At 47.7% G+C, this 20399-nt stretch overlaps 2 protein-coding genes across 7 annotated transcripts in view; one reads left to right on the top strand and one right to left on the bottom strand.

Annotated features, from left to right (window-relative positions):
• Syn3 (synapsin III) overlaps positions 1–20399 on the top strand; it is a 467567-nt gene that overhangs the window by 178898 nt on the left and 268270 nt on the right. The window lies entirely within an intron of this gene.
• Timp3 (TIMP metallopeptidase inhibitor 3) overlaps positions 1–20399 on the bottom strand; it is a 53307-nt gene that overhangs the window by 11987 nt on the left and 20921 nt on the right. The gene's annotated exons all lie outside the window — the stretch shown is intronic.

Here is a 20399-nt window from a genome sequence, read left to right on the forward strand (position 1 = left end):
GGTGGGGGGGGTGGGGGGGGATCAGGGATTGAAGGGGTAAAGTAAACTGTGTGTGTGTGTGTGTATGTGTGGGGGAGATCACCTCATTGTAGGAACTCATAAGAGGCAGGAGCTGCTGCAGGGGGGACAGTGGGCAGCTGAAGCTCTCCTGCCAGAACTTTTCAGAATGGAGGCTTTTTTTTTTAACTGGCTTTGAGCCAAACTCTTTAGCTCTAAGGTGCTATTGATGTTCCCAAGTCAAGTTCCTTCAGACATGGAACAAACACACACCTCATTCCAGCCCACTTTTTGAGTAAACATCGAAAAAATTCTTGTTGAATAGAATACCCTTTATGGATGTAAATGGGAATTACACACGCATGCTCGCACATGGGCACACACACACACACACACACACACACACACACACACAGAGAGAGAGAGAGAGAGAGAGAGAGAGAGAGAGAGAGAGAGACTTTTATTCTGCTAGATCCCTTATTCTTTCCCTTTGTAGATATCCAATAATGCTTCTAAATTTTTGACTCATATTTTTGATTTAAAAACATCTTCATGAGGAACCAAGTCCCACCCCACCCCCTGAGGTTTCTTTACTGAGCCTGAATCCCACTTTTGTGGTCAGACATGAAATTTGAAGTTAAATTAATGGACAACTCCTAGACCTTTTTCCATCCTGGCAACACAACACCCACAGGCAAAGCCAGCACCAGAGCTGATACAGTTCAAGTTGGGGGGGGGGGATGTGAATGGCTGTTTCCAGGTCTTCTGTAAAGGCCAGACATTGACAGGGTGCCAGAACAATTTCCCCAAGGCTCTGCCTCCATTTTTTGTGTCTCCCTTTGCAAGACCATCAGTAGCCATCTTCCCAGAGGCCCCAGGGACTCTTTCATCTACCCTAACCTTAGAGGCACATTGGAACAGCCCAGCTGCTAGGCAGAAAGCACATCCATATCTGGGCATAACAACTGAGTCTCAAGGAACTAAAGTGACTTGCAGTTCACCTGCTTCATTTACCCAGAAGGTAAACTGCAGAGTAAGGCTTTGCCTAAGGGGAAAAAGGTAAGAGGGATTCTTTTCAATGGCAGCCTCTGGCCTTTCCTGGCTTTCGATGAGCTCACCTTGATTTGGACATTCAATTTCTTAAGCAAGCCTGCCCTGTAACTCTGAGTACTTCTGGAAGCTTCGGCCCATAAGGTCAGCCAAATCTTTTCCTACCCTGAAATGGCCTGAGCTTGGAATCTTTTCATCTGGGAACAGTTTAGAGAAAACACACTGAGTTTTTTGTGCTCAGCGAGTTACATCAGAGTTCAGATCCCACCACTGCAGTGTGGCCTCACTACAGCTCTTTCCCCTTAGATCTCTCTGGCTTTCTTGGCCCGATGCCACTCACATGGATTATAAGTGACATACTAATAATTAGTGGGGAAACGAACACCATGAAGACCTGGGCTTGGCAGGAGTCAAATCCTAGCAATCCCATGGTGCTGTGTGACCACAGAGGATTTTCTGAAACCACTCTGGGCTTTCGTTCCCTAATGCATAAAATGAGAGTGATGATAGCCGTCCTCAAAAAGTTGCTGTGAGAGCTTAGAACAAAGATCAAGAGCATCACGGGATCTGCCACACACACCATCTATCTTAGCTCACTGTCAGTAGCATTGCTACCACCACCAGAACCTCATTTGCTATCTTCCCACCCATGAGCCCTGTCAGCTAAGACCTGTCAACATTCCATGAGGTGAGGGTAGAGGAGAGATTCCTGGCTGGGATGAAAGGCTGGGATGGAAGGAAAGCTCATCAAAACAGCCTGTAAAAAATCACCGAGAAAGGTGAGGAATCACACATGGGATGACCAGGACTAGTGTGCATGAGGCCTTGAGGCTGAAGCACCTCCACCATCCGTGTCCCACCTTGTCACTACCAAGAGCCCAACAGTGACTTAGTGTGACCTGCCAAACCAGATGGTATCTGTGGGCCAAATCAACGGATGCAGGAGCAGAGACGGCCCAGGGTAGAGGCCACACCAGTGTTTTCTCTACAAAACAAAACCTCTTGAAACTAAGCTAAAATTAAACAGCATTCTTTGCTCCCAAATAGATTCTGAGCCCTTCCAAGTTCAATTACTTGCCAGCCCCAGATCCACCTATTTGGCTTGTGAATTATTATAACTTCATTTACTTTAGTTTGTCCTGTGCGACTTGGATGTGTGTTATTCTGTACTTTTCTGTTTGGCAGTAAGGTTTTCCCTGGAGGCAGTCAGTGGCCCAGGCAGGGGTCACAGTGAACAAGAAGGTTGGGGGATGTCCAAGACTTCAACAGCAACAGAAAACACAGCTTCGCAACTTGGAGCTGACAGCACATCTAACCACTCCCTTCACCTTCAAATGACAGCTTTGACATGAGCCAGACTGGACACAGGTTCTCTTTATTCATGCCAGAGAGTGGCCATACACTATTCACCCCATAGCCTCCAGCAGCCGAGGTAGCCTGGCATGGCCTTAGCTGGTGTCTGGAAGCATGAATGCTTGGTAGGGGCGATAGCAAGAAATAAAAGCCCCATTTCCTGTTTCCACAGATTGCAGCCTAAGAGGGGGACAAGGTGGAGTATAGCACCAGAAAACGAATCGCCAAGAGACATAAGTGCTGCCATAAGAGAGACTGGAGGGAGGAGGCCCAGGCTGAATCCGCCTCTGAGGATTCAGCTCTCTGTGGTCTTCTCTGCTTCTGAGGGCATGGAGAATAAAAGGGACAGGAAGAGATTAATTAAGGAGTCAATAATGTTTCAATTTAAAAGTTCCTAAGAAGAAACTGACTAGAGGCTGGAGGTGTGGAAGGATGATAGAAAACTTACCCAGAATGCTCTGGGCTCAATCTACAGACCACAAAAAGGAAAAAAAGCAGGCTGAGGGTGCCTGGGAATTGGCTCACAGATCCATAAATATATCTGGAGTCCTCAAATATATCAGAGATCTGGGGAAGTAGGCATAAAAGCACATCTCTTTAGAACACATTTCTCCTTCATAATACGTTTTGTAAAGGTTGGTAACTGTTTGCAAAACCAAGGCAGACAGAATACGGCTCTAACATCAGATAGGGTTGTTATTTTCCTTCCTCCCCACTCCCCATCCCATTTTGCTAGCAGTGTGGAACCCTGCTACACAAGCTTCCAGGGCAAGCAGATCACTGGTGTATCTCTAGGAGTTCCACATCTGCTGTTAATCAACATATTCGGAGAAGGACAAGACATCCTGGAGCTGGCCCGTGTCTCTCCTCACAACCTTCCTCCCCACCCCCCAGCCCCGCTCCACCAATCTAACCACCATCAATCAAACGCAGACCTTTTTGCCCTCTAACCTGATGAATGAATTTTCCTACTGACAGGATGGAAGGATGAGTAGTGGGGCTGCTGGTCTAGCTACTTTGTGGAACAAAGGCCTTCAAGGTAATGGAGATCCCCTATCTCAGGCTCCCACCAATAGCCATCTCACTCCATATATCCTCTCTTAGGAGTCACATGGCTGGTTCTGCCCTAAAGATGTAGAGACTCATGGCTAGACAGGTCTCTGTGTAAGCCTGTCCAAGAAGGGCAGACCAGGGATCCCTGCTCCTCTAGCTGCCCACCTGCTGCTCAGCAGTTCCTGGATCTCTTTGCATTGCACCTGCAAGTACAGTGAAGGAAAAAAGCTAGGATGTATCTTTAGCAACTGTGATTGACAGACCATGCCTTGTGTGCCAAGTACTGTTGCACACTTCACTGTGTTCCCACTGGGGTGGTGCTGTAAGGTGGTAATTACTATACCTGTTATTAGTACCTACCGAGCAGTTTTGCATCCTATTGTAGAGGAAAATTGAGGGTCCCCCCAAGAAAGAAGACTGCCATTGAATCTTTGCAGAACAATTCATAACTGTACCCTGTACCCACTGTCAACCCTAATGGGTTTAGAGACCCTAGTGGGCCTGTTATGTTCCCAGTCTTGAGGCTGCCCTTCACATTCATTCATTCATTCTCTCTCTCTCTCTCTCTCTCTCTCTCTCTCTCTCTCTCTCTCTCTCTCCTTCCCCATCTCCCCCTCCTTCTTCCTCTCTTCTCCCTCTCTCTCTGTCTCTGTCTTTCCCCCCTCTCTCTGTCTCTCTCTGTCTGTCTCTCTGTCTCTCTCTGTCTCTCTCTCTGTCTCTCTCTCTCCCTCCCCATCTCCCTCTCCTTCTCCTCCTCCCTCTCTCTCTCTGTCTCTATCTTTCCCTCTCTCTCTGTCTCTCTCTGTCTCTCTCTCTCCCTCTCTTCTCTCTGTCTCTCTCTCTCTGTCTTTCCCTCTCTCTCTCTCCCTCTCCCCCCTCTCTCTCCCTCTCTCTCTTCCTCTCTCTCCTCCTCCTTCCTTCTCTCCCCTTCCCTTCCTCCCCTCTCTCTGATTAGAAGCAAGAATCTGCAAATAGTCACCGTCAACAGATAATGGTAAATCATTTACTTAGCTTATTGTGCTTCCCCAGCACAGGACAATGTGTATGTATAATCTACTTTGCAGCCTGGAGCTGAGCAGATCAATTCAGAGGCAGGGGGCTGGACAGCACTTGCAGACTTGGAGCACTTTTTGACTCATTAGAGGAAACCAGAAACCTTCCCTGAGGATACACAGGGACCCTCCTTCCGTCATCCTTTTCAAGGTCCTTCTTGGGGACCTGTTGCCCCTTTGGGGATAACCTTGATGTATCTACATTTGAGGACAAGGCAGCAAGAATGAAGATGGAATTGGCCTAGAGGCTCCTGGGTTCCCCTGGTTCTCAGCTCTGTGGGTGCCACTTTATAAAATGGCTCAAGCCGGAAGGTCAGAGCAAAAGAGATCTCTAGGGAGTCAGTGATGGTAACCTGAAATAACAGGAGGCACGAGGCACCTTGGTTCTGTCACTCTATGACCTCCTGCAGCCCATACAAACAGTGGCACCTGGTTACCAAGCTCACAGGAACTCTTCCTCCCAGGGGACTTGAGTTTTCTCCTCACCTCACCAAAGCCGATTTTCAAAATTACCCATACCATCTAAGAGACTCCGTCCAATCAAGGGTGTGTTCCTACTTAACCATTCTCTTACTCACAGCTGTGGTTTTCTATATGGCCCACGCGGTGAAAATACCCACCTGCTAGGAAACCCCAATCCAGAATTTCCATGACTCCTATGCCTTTCTAGGGCTCTCACACCTGATGTTCTACTGAGCTGTGTAAGATACAACTTACCCAAAACTGAGCTCCTGGTAACAGGCCACACCTGTAACTAGGCCTCTGAAGGCCTTCTCTGTCTCCTGGAATGGCAGCTTGCTCAATTCCTGTACCCATCCCTCTAAACACACAGCCCAGAGTCTTGACCCTTGCAGTTGCTAGGTTTGGACAGCCTTGCTTCACTCCGGCATAGCTCCTTTCATCACCCATTTGTTACATCCTGGTCAGGCCGCCGTGTCTGTTCCCTCCGTGCATCCCTCTCCCCAAGTCCACAGTCCCTCCTCCATGTTCTCGCCTCATTGTGTTCTAGATGACACCCGCCACCATTAGGTCACCTGTTTCTTGACTAACTGTACTTTCTCAATAGAATGCGGGCTCCCAAAGCAGACTCTTTGTCTGGCTAACTGCTCTACTCGGAGAACCCAGGAGGACCTGAAACATCACAGGCTTCTAATACATTTGTGCTGAATACACTAAGTTCAGTGTGATTTTCACATATACAGCGCCACATGCAAAGAGGATGACTTAAAGATAGATAAGTAACTCTCTTGTGTAGACTGGGGAAGACAGCCAACTCTTTCTGAGCTTTCGATCCATCCAGATGGGATAAGTGCGATTCTCGGTAGGTCAGGCAAACATCTGTCCACTCATCATTGACGGAGTCCTGTGCCTGACATGGGGAATAGTGAGATAAATGAGGCTCCAAAGAACTCTAAATCCCAAAGCAGGAGAGACACACAATGATAGGAAAGGATGGCAAACACAGAGGAAGAACCAGGGTCACAGCTCCCATGACACAAGAAAGGTGAGGGACATCAGAAACATCTGTTCTCGATCCATCCTGCAAAAGACACCTTGTTTGGTGCATCTAAAATTAAAGGAAGCAGAAATTTGGACCAGACTTTGGGAGGAAGGGGGAGGGCAAGGAACTGGCTGGGAAAGAAGCAAAACTGCAGCTGGCTCCTCGTGAAGCCAGGCCTTCTTCCCACTTTCCAGGAAGATACCCCTCCTTCCCTGCCTCCCCCAAATAGGCACTTCCTACATCCTATCCTGGTTCCCCAGGGCTCGTCCCCCTTGTCAGTTTCAAAGGCCCTTTTTACTGATGTTGAAGCCAAGGCCAGACATTATAAAATGTACTCCCTGTCAAGATAAGCAGGCTCCAGTTCAAAGCCTGTTCTGACTAACTCTTTCCGTTAAGTAAAAATATTAATCTTGGTTTTATTTAAGCAGGTTTTTTTGGCAAGAAATGAATGCCTGAGGCTAAAAATAAGCCCTATCCACACACACTGAGAAAATCTGGAAAGCTGCAAACCATGTCAGGCCAGTTCCACCTCAGGGAATGCCATTAAAACCTCCCCACCCCAGAGCTCACGGTGCGTGGTACCTGGTGGCTGCTGGCCTCCTTGTGCTGAGGGATCTCTGGGAAAGCCTGGCCTGGGTGTTTATTTCTCAGTCCTTGGGCCTCTAGCAACAGGGATGAAGGATTTGTCTTTTTTTTTTTTTTTTTCCAGAGCTGAGGACCGAACCCAGGGCCTTGCACTTGCTAGTCAAGCGCTCTACCACTGAGCTAAATCCCCAACCCTGAAGGATTTGTCTTATAGGCACTGTGTAAGTCGGCTTGAGTCAAGAACCAGGAAACAGCCCCTGTTGACATTGTTTGTGTATGAAATAAAGGGGCCATGGAAGGGAGGCAAGAGAGTGCAGGTCCAGGAGGTCAGATTGTCTGGAACTTGGTAATCACCCAAAAGGAACAGAAAACAAGACCTCCTCCAGCATGCTCCTGCTTAGCTAGTCACAACGTTGACCTCAGTGTGGAGCTCTTAGAGGAGAAAGGCAAGGGTCCGCAGCCTCAGGCAGCTTCTTACATCTGGGTTAATGCGCTTGCTTTTAAAGGCAACCGTCCTTAATTGCTTCCTGGGCCGCTGGCAGTTCGGGAGAAAGATATGCATCATTTTGCCAAGGACAGGACAGAAGTCCTAAGGTTGGCTGGTTCCTAGATATAAAGTTGACTAAGCTGGGAGCAAGGACCTCATATCTGAGGGAGCACATGGTATTTCTGTGATGTATAGGTTTGCAAGGCACCAGAAAAGTGACGCTCAGGCTTCCGCTTCCTTCCCAAGAACCTATCTACACATCAGGGTCTTTTTAACTGAAATGCTGCCTCCCCTGGGAAACCTGTCTCTGCAGGCAAGGCGACTCCCATGTCCTCTCTTCTGTTCCGGTACTCTTCTTTTCCTTCTGGGGATTTTTCTTAGGTGATGAGTTCTTTGGCACCCAGCAGCATCCCTAGTAACAGGTCCAACCTGGAGTATCAGTACTTGGCATCAAGCCTACAGTGCAGCAGATTCCCAAAAGTGTCTGCTGAATGAATAAGTGAATGAGTGAATGAATGGGGCTGGGAAAGGTAATGCAGGGTAACAGAAATATACAGGATTGTTTTCTCATCTATCCTCCTGGAGTAGAGAGTCAAGAATCTTGGTTCCTAAGGGCTATTTAGACAAGAAAATAGAGGGGGAGGAGGAAGAGGAAGAAGGAGGAGAAGGGATAGGATAAAAGAGGAGGAAGAAGGAGGAGGAAGGAGAGAAGGAGAAGGAAGAGAAGGAGAAGAAGGAGACGGAGGTAGAAGGAAGAAGAAAGTGAAATGTGTCCAAGAAGAGACCCTGGTCCAAACAGGGAAGATTGACACTCCAAGAGAAGTGAGTCGGGGGATGTTGTTACCAGAGGCCTCCGTCAACCTGCTGTCTCTGTGGAAGGGCTGGGCTCAGACCCCATGAGAGGTGAGAGACTCAGACGCAGGAACCTAAAGAAAGCTCCCACTGAAAGCTCTTCCAGACCTGCCACTGCTGATTCCCTTGCTGCAGCCTTGGCAGGTAGGAAAAGCAGGTTCAGCTCCGCGTTCAGGCCACATCCCGTCCTGTGGTTTTCTGCATACGTCGCTGTTTGTGTTCCTTTTTCCTTCTTCTGACCCCCTCTCTTCTTTCTCTTCCCCTTCTTCCACAAGCACTTGGGGTTGATCTATTTGTTGCTCAGTGTTTACTCGGAAGGCTATAAAGCACTATGATCCCACACCATGCCTTAGAGATCTGGCAGTAAACAGGTGGACAAGGCTCCTGTCTTCAGGAACCTTCTTTCTGTCCCGTGAGACAAGAAGACAGAAGTAGAAGGGTCAGCACCTCCACAGGCTAGAGGTGGCATCCTACTCCTACTCCAGCTGCTCTCTGACTAGAGCCAGAAAGGAACAGCACTGTTGATGGAGGAGTAGATAAAAGTTAAAAACCTATAGCCTAGAGACCTAAGCCTACAGAGTAACAGAAACCACTGCCTGCGATGGGACCCATCTTCCAGGTGGGCACCACATACTCAAGGGAAGGCACCTCTTGGAACATGTGCTCTCAAGGGAGTACCCCGCCCAAGCCTCTGAGACACCTCAAGGAGCTGCTTTAGGTCTTGCGTACCCCTCTTTGCATCAGACCCACAAGGGGCTCCTTCCGCTTTGCAACCCATTGCTGAAGTTTAAAGTTAAGATTTAATATACCCCCGCACCTCCTATACTCTCTCCCCAACTCAACCCTCTTAACCTCCTGGAGTGGCTTTGCCTTGGGAGTTTGGTTGGTCGACTGTGCTGTGGCCAGAGAAGATATGGTGTCTAGAGTGAACACTGACTTCTGCCAAGCTCAAATTCACTCAGGGTTCAGGACTGCCCACTTGCTCTTTGCCATTGACAAGGGGGCTTGGAGCACCCCCACCCTCCCTCCTGGGCTCCAGCCCCTTCCCATGGGTTCATGGGAAACTTTATCCCACACAAGTGGCCACCAGAATAGCAGCCCGGTCTTCAACCACAGCCCCTTTGAAGCAGTGCCCAGAAAAATACCGTGCCCTCCAACGGTTCTCAGAACATTGAGCTTTCAGGTCCAGCCGTTTCTGAGAGCAGAGCAGCGGGCAGCATCTCAGGGGCTGTCCATAGCACTGGTTTTTTTTTTTTTTTTTTTTTTTCTCCTAATTGGGATTTTGTTTGCTAGAAAAGCTGAGGGATTCTGGGAGAGGTCTAGGAAGCCACGGGACCTCCCCTCTGCATACCAGGCCTGCAGACTGCAATTCTGTTCCCAGAAAGCACCAGGAGGAGCAGGGGGTATTACTGTGGTTGGAGCATTCAGAAATGTCCGCTTTGTTTCTATAGTATATTTATACAGCACAGATGTGATGAAACTCTGGTATGACTTTAGTATGTTTTTTGGGTAGCTTCTCAAGTAGTCAGAGCTTCCTCTGGATTTATCTTCTACATGCCATCTAGGTGGCGAATAGCTAGAAGAAACAGCTAGGAGGATCCCACTGGAAACAAGTGTTACTTACCCTCGCCCACCAGCTCACAACTCCTATGCCCAGGGCATGATGGACACTCAGGTAGAACAGGTAGGAGAAAAACTCTAAGTGTGTAATCTCTCAGACAGTTAATCAAGAATAGTTATCATGGAGGGTGTGAAGGAATGCTCTGAGATAAGGTCCAAGGGCCTCTTCAAGTCCCACCTACTTTAAACAAGATATAAGTAAAGCACACTAACCGATGCCTCTTCTGGTCATGGTAGGTAATGACAGAATTACAAAACCAACTCCACCATTTATTTCTGAACCATCTTCCTTGGTCTGATTGGTGTAACTGAAGAGAAAGGTCAGTGATAGGGGGGGAAGAGCATCTATTCCATACACGTCTCTACAGAACTCACAGTGCCTGAAGCTCTACGCATTTAGCAGATACCTCCTGATGGCCTGTGACACACGTGGCAGGCACTGTGTCAGATGGTGGAATTCAACAGAGAGCTAGACACACACCTACAGATTATATAGTTGCTCCTTAAAACTAAATGGAGTTTTTTTGTTGTTGTTGTTGCTGGATACAGAAAAAAAAAAAAGACTCAGGGGAGTTGAGGAACTTGTCAGAGGTCATACAACCAAAAATTAAATGCAGATGTGCCCAACCACAGAGCTCGCCCTTTTTCTATTACTCAACAATTAGCAAACATGGAATGGGCAACCAAAAGGTCAAATACATCAGAAATGAGGAATGAGAGGAGACTGCCAAGGCTGAAGAATCAGGGAAGGACTTAGGTAAGCCACTGCTGCTGAGAACTTTCAGAGGGAATCGGCTCCTTCAGTCAGTGTCTAAGGACTCTCGACTGCAAACTGGCTCCAGTTTCCAGAGCTCATATGGATTCGTTCTAGCCTCTAGGATGGCTTCTGGTGTTATGGTCCATGTAGAGTGTACTTGTTTCCCACTAGTCAACATCGCAAATGCACTCTGAACGAGGCTCTTACGTGATAAACTGAATGCAAGTCTGACCACAGCTTATGGTGGGACACTAGGGTCCCACAACAGGGCAACTGCCTCAGAAAAAGCATCCTCAAAACCGGTGCGCTACACAGAGCATTACTCCTTTCCACCTTTACTGCATAGCTGAAGTCAGTTTTTTGCCTCAGTGAACCTAAGTGACCCGGGAACTTTGGACTCTGCCTATCCACGGGGAAGTGAACTTAGCTACTTGCAGAAGCATACTTCATCATTGCTTCTAGATGCTCCCAGGTGCAGCAATACAGAGCAAAGAGGGACACATTTCCAATGCTATGCTAATGTTCTTGTACAATAAGCAACAGGAGTACTGCAGCTGAATACATATAGCCTAACGTTGACCCAAAAGGCCAGTGAGTCAGCAGAACCTGTTGGCAACTTTCCCCAGAAATCTACTAGTTTTGAGCATGTCACTCAATGACAACCGGTGCCGATACTTACCCGCAGGCACTGAGCGTGATCAGCACCGAGTACTTTATATGGATGGTCCCATTCTGAGCCTCATGAAGACCACATAGAGTTAAGTGCTGACTTAGCACCATCTGATAGCATGGCAGCTTATGGGAGTAAGTGATTTTCCCAAGGTCATCGGATTGAGGAATTGGGAGACCCAGCATGTCAGTCCAGGTGGCCTGACTCTAAAGTGCCTGCCTGTTCGTCATCTTTAGGCCAGCTTAACCACTCACTTAACCTTCCAGATAGGCCAGCTTAACCACTAGTGAGTTGGACACATTTGAGTGGACCGACAGGGCTTCCAGCGTCACTGAGAATAACTCCCTTTAACTTTCCTGCCATGTACAGTGTGAGACACTGTGACCTGGGCCAGGCTTCCCTGTTTTGACTTTTGTGTTATCTCTCTGGTAACCTTCTCCTCATTAGTTGACATGGTGGGCATACACACATCAGAAGAGCACCTGCCTTTTCCCTAAGTCATTGTCAGGATAGATATTGTCACAGATTCTAAGGGTCCCTTTTCTGCCTCTGGCCCTCTTTCCCTGTCTCCCCATCATTCTCTCCCTGTTTGCATCCTTCAGCTCCAACTGCCATGGTAAGGGATGAATGCAGATTTCCCAGGAAGACGGCCTGGGAGGAGGAGGAGTACCCACCAGGGCACAGAGTGGGAAAAGGTGAAAACTTCCCTATTCAGGATGATTTTGCTTATGACCATTCAACCTAAAACATCACCATTGTCTACTTAGAGTCTTGAGTGTGGACAGTTTGTTATGAGGGTATATCGTAAGTGCTACCACTGCAAAATTGAATAATCATCATTATCATCATTTATAATCATCATCGTCTAGTGTTTTCAAAACAAATTCTGCTTCCCATTTCCTGGTGTGATTTAATGAGTCTTCCTGATACTAATACAGGATCTGAGGATAGGAGGGAAGAACCCTGGGGTGGGCACTTGGGGACTAGATTAACTTTGTCTTCCATTCATTTTCTGTGCGGGTTTTGCCTATGTTGACAGATCCCTTCATTCTACATGAAGATCAAGTTGGAAAGCTATATACTCCACTGGCCCTTACTCTCTCGAGGCCTGGCCTAGTTTACTGGCCCTTTGTATTTCTCATTTAGGCATTCTTTTCCCTTCAGTTAGACTTTCTTCTCATCAGTCATAGTCCACTGTGTCATGTATACTGTGCTCTGTAGAACCATACTTCTGAGCATTGAAGTCACTGGGGTGCGTCTGGCCTTGTCTTAAGGGTCCTTCTTGGCATATTCCCTATCTCGATGGTTTACATTTATGTAGATTTTGGGTAGAAGTGACTAGAGAGTGGCCCTAATCAGCTCCCTGGGTCCTCCTGCCATTCAAAGTGGTGGAGACCATTTGGTAATGAGAAGTAAGGTCCATGCCGACTGGCCATAGTGCTGCCAGAAGCTCTGCTGAAAAGGACTCACTCTGGTGTGATGCTAAAAACTCATGTCTCCTTTGGGCCCTTTCAGTTACCTTGTGGACAGGTAACCATTAACCATCACTGCTCCCCCCAAAATAACACAACGTGGGCAACTTTTTGCGATGCTCCTTGAGCCCCCTCGGAGAAAGCTGCTCTGAGAGCAAGCTGGCTCCCTTCACCACAGCCCGGGCCCCTAGAAGGACAGTGGAGGCACCAGAGTCACATGGATCTCAGTTTTTCTTCCCAACAGCCGGGACCTGGCTTACTCACATCCTTGCCACAGAAGTCTCTATTTAGGAAATACAAGGAAGATTAAATTAGTCTCTCTTTGGGGATTATTTTTTCTTCATTTCCCTTTTTTCCCCACCCCTATGCCCTTGGTTGGATTTCTTTCTTTATTTCTTTCATTTTTTTTTTTTAAAGAGCAAAACATAAACAAAACACTGTCCAGACTGTGGGTAGCAGCTCACAATGTTCTAACTGGATTCTCTCTACACCAACAGAGCACATCAGCAGGATCCACAGGAAACACCTTGTGGAATCTGCTGGGAAAGCTGGAATAGAGGGAGGTATGCACTGGGGGTTGGGGGGGGGGGAGTCCTGGGCCTGGCTGACTCCACAGGCTGTGCACAGGAAACAGGCACAGGATTCCCAGTCCTGGGGAACACAGATGGGGGTGAGAGGCAGCTGTCTCTGGGGGACACAGATGGGGGGTGAGGGGCAGCTGTCTCTGGTGGTTTCCAGTGGGAAGCCCTTAAATTTGCTTTATCTATTTCTAATTACTTATAGCTAATTGCAGTAAGAGGACAGAGAGAGTGAGAGACAGACAGACAGATAGACAGACAGAGACAGAGAGACAGAGACAGAGACAGAGAGACAGAGACAGACAGAGACAGAGAGAGATACAGAGACAGAGAGACAGAGAGGAAGAAAGAAAAACAGGGGGAAAATTGGTAGCTTCTAGGCATCTCCTTTTGGAGATTTAGCAGCCACTCTTACTGTGCAAGGTGCATGCCTTGTTGAGGTCAAGTATATAAGGACTTACGGGTAACCTAGAACTGGGGGTTGAATCTGTATTACTTCTATGACTATTTAATCCCTCTCATTCCCCCTTTCCCTCCTCCTCCCCTCTCCCCCCTCTGTGTGTGTGTGTTAATGAGAATTCAACCTAGGACCTTGCCCATGCTATGGAAATTCTTTACCATTGAGCTGTATCCCCAGCCCTTTAAAAAATAATTTCATTTTAAGACCGGGTCATGCCTGCTTCCACTTCCCAAGTAACTATGACTATGGATCATCTCTCAGGCAAACCATCTTACCATCTGAGTACTGAGAATGGACATGTGCAGAGGCTTCCTCTGGCAGCAGATGGGAGCGGGTGCAGAGATCAACAGCCAGGCATTAATGTGAAGAGAGTCTAAACGGGAGTTCTCCATCAGGTCCCTCCCCCCAGGATCAGGGAGCTCCATGAAGAGGGAAGACCTTAGGAGTCAGAGAGCATGGAGAGCACCCCGGGAACAGAACCCACTGAGCCGACTTCCCAGGGCTCACATGTGCTCACAGAAACCGAAGCAGCAAACACAGGGCCCTCATAGACCTGCACCAGGTCCTTTGCTTATGTTGCGGCTGTTCGTTTAGTGTTTTTGTGTGACTCCTAACTGTGGGAGTGGGTATATCTCTGACTCTTTTGCCTGTTTTGGGGATTCTTTTTCTCCTATTGGATTGCCTTGTCCAGCTTCCATAGGAGGCCATTTGCCTTGTCTTATTGTATCTTGTTTTGCCCTGTTTGGCTGTTGCCTCTTGGAAGTTTGCTCCTTTCTGAAGAGTAATGGGGGAGAGGGGCTTTGCGGGAGAAGGGAAATGAAGTGAGGATGAGGAGACAGAGGAGCTGAGAGGAGTGGAGAGAAGGGAAGCTGTGGTTGGGATGTATTGTATGAGAGAAGAATCTATTTTCAATTGAAAAAAAGAAAATTAAAGAAAGAAAATGGAGATGCAAAATCACACCTTATGGGGTGTGAGTACTGAGATGCAGTCATAAGGAAGCAGCAACATTAATTATTTTGGAAGAGGCTCCCTTCCCAAGGCCATGAAGAAGCTAGAGAAGCAGTAAGCAAGAGAACCAATGCGTTCTAAGAAAAAAGAAAAGAAAATGGAGAGAGCTAGCTGAGCCCCATATGGGCATTGCAGGCTCAAAGCCTGGCTGCCAACCTTCCCCCTCATGGAATGGCGGCTGCCCCACTTACTCTTGGCCAGCACATTTTGATTTCAGGTCAGGTAGAAGCACAGGACGCTGGCTGGTATCCGTCCAAGTGGACAGTGCCGAAAAGCCCAGCAAGAGAAGGGAGAGGAAACATGGATACAATGCTAACTTGTGATTGAAGTCTTCCAGGTGGCATCTTGGTCCTTCCTGGGAGTGGAGAGCATTCAGATGGATCCGAAATAGTATGTTAGGGCGTGTGCTTAGCCTTTCCAAAACCTGCCTTCCAACAACATTGTGTGGGGGTGTGGGAAGCCAATCTTGATAATACGAAGTTAGGTCTGAGAGCCATAGCTTGGCAGGCCTGCTCAGGCCAGGGTCAGTGGCCAGAGCCAGGCATTGTTCTGGCTGGAGGAAGGAACAGCCAGTGGCCAGCATTCTGTGGGAGGTGAAGGCCAGACCCAGACCAATTAGGGTCTGATGGAAAGCAGGACCACTCTTTATGAATCAGGAGGCCAGGGCCCTTGCTACCATGAAGATACTGGCTAACAGGATCATCTGGCACCAGTCATCTCCCAGGGTAAGAAGCAAGCCTGCATAGGGGTGCAAATGAAAAGCTGAAGGCCTGAGGGCTGGGCTGTACCCCCAGCCCACTTAGTCATAACGGGAGCTGGCTGAGCATAAAGGGGGCATGTTTCTTTGTTCCATCGACAGGTTGAATTACAGGCATTCTTTGGGAATCAACAGGAAAAGTCATGCTCAGCACCACCAGGCATGATCATGAAAGGATGCTCAGATCAAAGGTAGTACCAATTTAGTGCTCAATTTAGTTCCTGCCTCTCGTGCTTAGGCCTGGGGTCAACTATGTGGCTAGACAGACTTCTAAATGTTGCCTAGCTGAATTTAGCAGATCCTATTTTGTCCCTGTCCCATTTCATCAGTATACTTGGAGAGGTAAACTTGGTGACATGTGACTTGACATGTTTCAGTCAAGTCTAAGTCTATTATAAGGAGTGAACTTGATAGTCTTCTTCAACCATCAAGGATACTCCTGGAGCAGTGAGAAGGTAAGGGCCAGTTGCCCCAGAGATGCTGTTTTTGTCCCCTTTGACACCAAGGGGAAGGGACAAGTGTGAATTTCGCCAAGGGACTGACTTCCCCAGGATGTTCAATGTCACTCAGTGCCAGCACCACTCCCCTCCGGCAGTGCCAGGACTGAATCTAGTATTCAAGTGCACCAAACATGAAGAAGGAAAGTGTAGCATGGAGGGAATATGTTGATTCTCCCAGGTCCAGCCCAAAGAGCATGTAGCAGGTAGACCAGAACTCCCAGATTAAAGTGAGGAAACCTTGATTCTACTTCCTGGACTTCAAATTCTTGGTGTCACCGTGGGCAAGTTACTTCTCACCCCTGCTTTCTCAATGAATTGAGGAATGATTGAACAAATGGTCTTAAAGGCTCTAAGTCTAAAGGGTACTGCTTGTGGTCTAGAAAACTCCCCCAGGAGGAACAGACTTAAGTTCTGGCCCTTGCTCCCTAGGTGCACATAGCTCAGCAAGTGGCTAAATTAATGACCTCTTTCTGATGCATCAGCCAACAAGTGGCAGAATCTCCCAGGGTCTGTATGGGATGTCTGAATGATCTGTTTCCCATCAACAAAGCTTGCTGGCTGGAAGGTGATCTGCCCAGAATGGCCTGTTAGAATTCTTCTGCTGGGGTTTTACCCATTCAAATGCTGAAGTGCAGAGCTAAGTCTGAGCCTGGTTCCATGTCCCTACCCTGCTGAGGACCCAAGACAAGACACTTGATCCATCTGAGTCCCATTTTCTCCCATCTATCGTTATTTCATGCATTTTAGTCACCATTAACCTTCCAGGAATCTTCTAAGAAGTGAGATCTCTACATTCCTGGGACTTACTATGGTAGAAGAGACAGAAGAAGCAAACATATGTCCAAAACAATACCAGATTCTGGAGGGAGGGCATAGAGAATGGTTGGAGTAGACAAGGCTCCTTCATGAGAAAGGAGCCAAGAAGACAGAGGTCAGATCCCATAGAACCTTCTAGAACTTGTTAAGGAGTTGAGAAGCCATGGGAGAGCTTTGAACAAGCCATTGCTGGCAAGTGACTAACATTTCAATAGCTTGCTCTGGCTACATTTTGGAGATGGATTGTAGGGGGCTGGGGTGAAAGCAAGGAAATTAATAGCCATCATCTCCACCCTTTCTCTCCTTGCCATCTAAGGTCACTGTAAACCTCACAGGAGCTTTCTCCTAACGCCCAGAAAAGCACAGAAGCACAGGCAGGGTGCAGATGATCACATGTTTGAAAATCCGGTTGTGCAAGTAGGAGCTTGCAGGGCCTGGCACCAGGCTATCGAGAGCCGTGTTCTTGTATGGACAGATTTCAAGGAAACAGGGTAGGGTGGCAGGCTCTGCCTGCCTGATGCAGCTGTCTCTGTCCAGATGAATCCACATATTTAAACAGGGAGCCTTGAGTGAGGCCATGCCTGGCTCCGCTTTTGCTGGTGGTGCTGGACCGGAGTAAGATAACACCCAGCAATGTGGCGAGGCTGATGCCAATGAGAAACCATTTGCTGAGTGCCTGGCACATTGCTTGCCTCCCCAGCTGGCCCCCCCCTTTCAGGACTAGGAAGAAAGCTCAGGGAGCCGGAGATCAGGTTAGCTAGAGGTCTGCAATTTCAGAGTCCTACCCTCTATAAAGTGCATGATCTAGAAACCCCCAGGACCCCTAAGGGAGTATGTCCCAGCATCATGGGTTCCAGGCTTGTCTTTCCACTGGGGTATGGAATGCTGGCCTTCAGGCTGGAGCCTTGGATTCACAACTGTACCTCTAGGCTCCCACAAGTGAAAAGAGTGACTGTGACAGCAGTGTCTTCGAGCTGTCATGCAGGAAAGGGAAACGCAGTTAGAAAAGAGTGCTTGGACACTTCCTGAGTGACAGGTTGGGGTTTAGGGGCAGACACCTTAGTACTTAGTAAATTGCAGAACACAGCACGATCTAGAGGTTTCATTCCTCTCAGATATTGTATTATCTACCTAAAATACCAGAAGACAGTAACTAATTCAGATGACCTGTATGTATGCACTAGTTAGTGTCAAACAAGAAGAGAACTACACATTCCTCAGGATTTGAATCATCTGTTATCTCTGCAACACGGATCCTGAGATTCACCAGCATTTTACAAAGTGGAATGAAGGTGTCTGTTTTTTTCTGCTATGGTCACCGAGCCTCACTCTCTCTGCCAGTTTTCCAGTCTGCTTCCTGTTTTCTTGCATTGTTTCTTTTGTATTATGATCCAGCTGTGCAGGAGGACAGCAGAAGTAGCATGCCTAAGATTTGGCACTTGCAGGACACCTTCTAGACTGTTTCCTAGACTGACCCAACAATCCTGCACAGGTACACATGGCTTACCTCTGGAATCACACAGAACACATTTGTTGGTAATCTGCGTGCTTCCAGGAAGCATTCATTCATTCAGATGGTTCAACCTCAAGACCCTGTTGGAAGGTTTTGTAAAGATCTGTGATAAACATCTTGCATGTTAATGTCTGTGTATACTCCTGAATATGCATACATAAATGTTTATAGGCTTGTGTACATATTTATGCACACTGGAAGATATGTACTTATGCACAAGTAAGATATGTACATATCTTACTTGATTGTTTCACCTGGACCTAGACACTATCTCCTCTCTTTAAACACGTCATTTAATAGTCCCTGAATCCAAGTCAGTGGGTTCTTGGCTCACATCAGCTGATGCCCCTGCCTGTGATTTCCAGGTACACTTGCTCCAATCAGGGGTCAGTGGGTTCTCTGTAGACATCTCAGGGAACGGATGTAGATAAAAGGGCATTTGACACAGCTCCTCAGATCCCTGAACTCAGAGTTGCCTCCCAAGTCCCCCTACCTGCAGCCTCTGTCTGCCTCCCACAGGGGCCAGCTGGTGACAAGCCTGAAAGAAAGCCCATCTGTCCATTTGCTATTCCTTGTGGATCTTGCAAGACCCCCTTGGCTATTTCAAAGTTGGAGGCAATGTCCCAGGACAGATTGGGGGCCACCAGGAGCCTATTCATTTAGGTCACAAAGTCACAGCATGAGGCCACCTTCACAAACAAAGTTCCTTTCTGCCTTCCTGATCCCCTCTGCCTGGAGTGGGCAGTTTTAGTATGCTGAGTGCGCAGGAAGCATCCCTTTCAGAGCGAAGGCAAGCTGCCCTCTCTTCTCTTTGCTCAATCACAAAGGCAACTGCCTGAAACATTGGTCCTGAAGTGGGAATGGAGGAAATGGATGTGGGTGTCTCTTGTAGAGGGGACTATGCTAATTCTCTATTCAGCCAATGAAAGCAGATCTTCTGTCCTACATGCCCTGACCAGTTTGAACTCAGCTATTCCTAAAAATATTCTTACTATAATGCATGCTGTGTGTTGTGTAATACACATGTACATATGCATACATCCTCTGTTTTAAATATCAGTTTCCCCAGCTTGTGATTCCCAGGTATGCTGACTCTAATCAGGGGTCTGGTGATGGCTGAGTTAAGGCAAATTCTTGATCCAGTACAAAGCTGCCTTTCATGGTACTCTTTCTGCTTACTCCCCCTACACCCAACTGCTTAATTTAAGCTGCTAGATAGATATAGATAGATAGATAGATATAGATAGATATAGGTATAGATATAGATAGATGTATAGATATAGATATAGATACATATATACCAGAGGGAGGAGAGAGAGAGAGAGAGAGAGAGAGAGAGAGAGAGAGAGAGAGAGAGAGAGTCCTTTACCTGTACAGATGTGGAGGTAGGGCTCTTGAAGTGAAGTGAATTGTCCAAGATGCCAGTGACAATGGGGGAGGGGGGCATGGGATTCTATAATGACCAGGTCTTTCCACAGTGAATATAGAGTACCCTCCCAGCCCCCAGGTGGCCTATCACTAGCCCTTTGAGAGCTTGCCAAGTTTTCTTTGGCCCTAGCCAGTCACCATACTGTCTGCCCAGAACCCAACCCCCAAGGTCCCTCATTTTTTTTTTGAGATACTCCCCTTCCTCCACCAGCTGCCCTACTGGTAGCCCTTTCCCAGGACTAGCCCCCTCTAGGCCTGGGCCAGCTTTAGACCAGTCCACAGGACCCTGGATACTTTTAGACTTAGACAGGGAAGACACTCAAAAGCCTAGTTTCCCTGACTGTCTTTTGGCAAACTTCCAGTCACAGAACTGGCCCATTTAGGAGAGAAGCAGAGGAAACCCGCCTGCCCACCCCCACCCCCAACCCAAACCCCACAAGAACTTTCCATTTGGAAATCTCTTGTGGAAGGTCCCCATTGCAGGTGCCTCAGGGAAAGAGCCACACAACCTCCAGGTCCACAGAGTAATCAGGGCTCTCGGAAACACAGCACAAAATCTGAGAGTCGCCAGGGATCTATAAAGAGTACCCCAAGAAGAAGTAGGCTGTGCTGGCTTCCACCAACCGTGGAGCCCTCTACCCACATGCAGAGGATCTATGGAGCAAACTTCCCTTCTGTTGTTCTTTTATCTGATTATAAAAGGGACATGTCACTGCTGTCAAATGTCATTTTCTCCAAAATACAGGCCAAAGTGACAATCATCCAAAACTACACACCCCATGGATTAACATCACTGATATTTTGGAGGATAGACATCCTTACTTCTCTCTAAGCATCTCTATACACACACTCCTGCCTTTTATTATTATAAAAAACAAGCTACTACTACT

Source organism: Mastomys coucha, unplaced genomic scaffold (genome assembly GCF_008632895.1).
Source record: "Mastomys coucha isolate ucsf_1 unplaced genomic scaffold, UCSF_Mcou_1 pScaffold4, whole genome shotgun sequence".
NCBI lineage: Eukaryota > Metazoa > Chordata > Mammalia > Rodentia > Muridae > Mastomys > Mastomys coucha.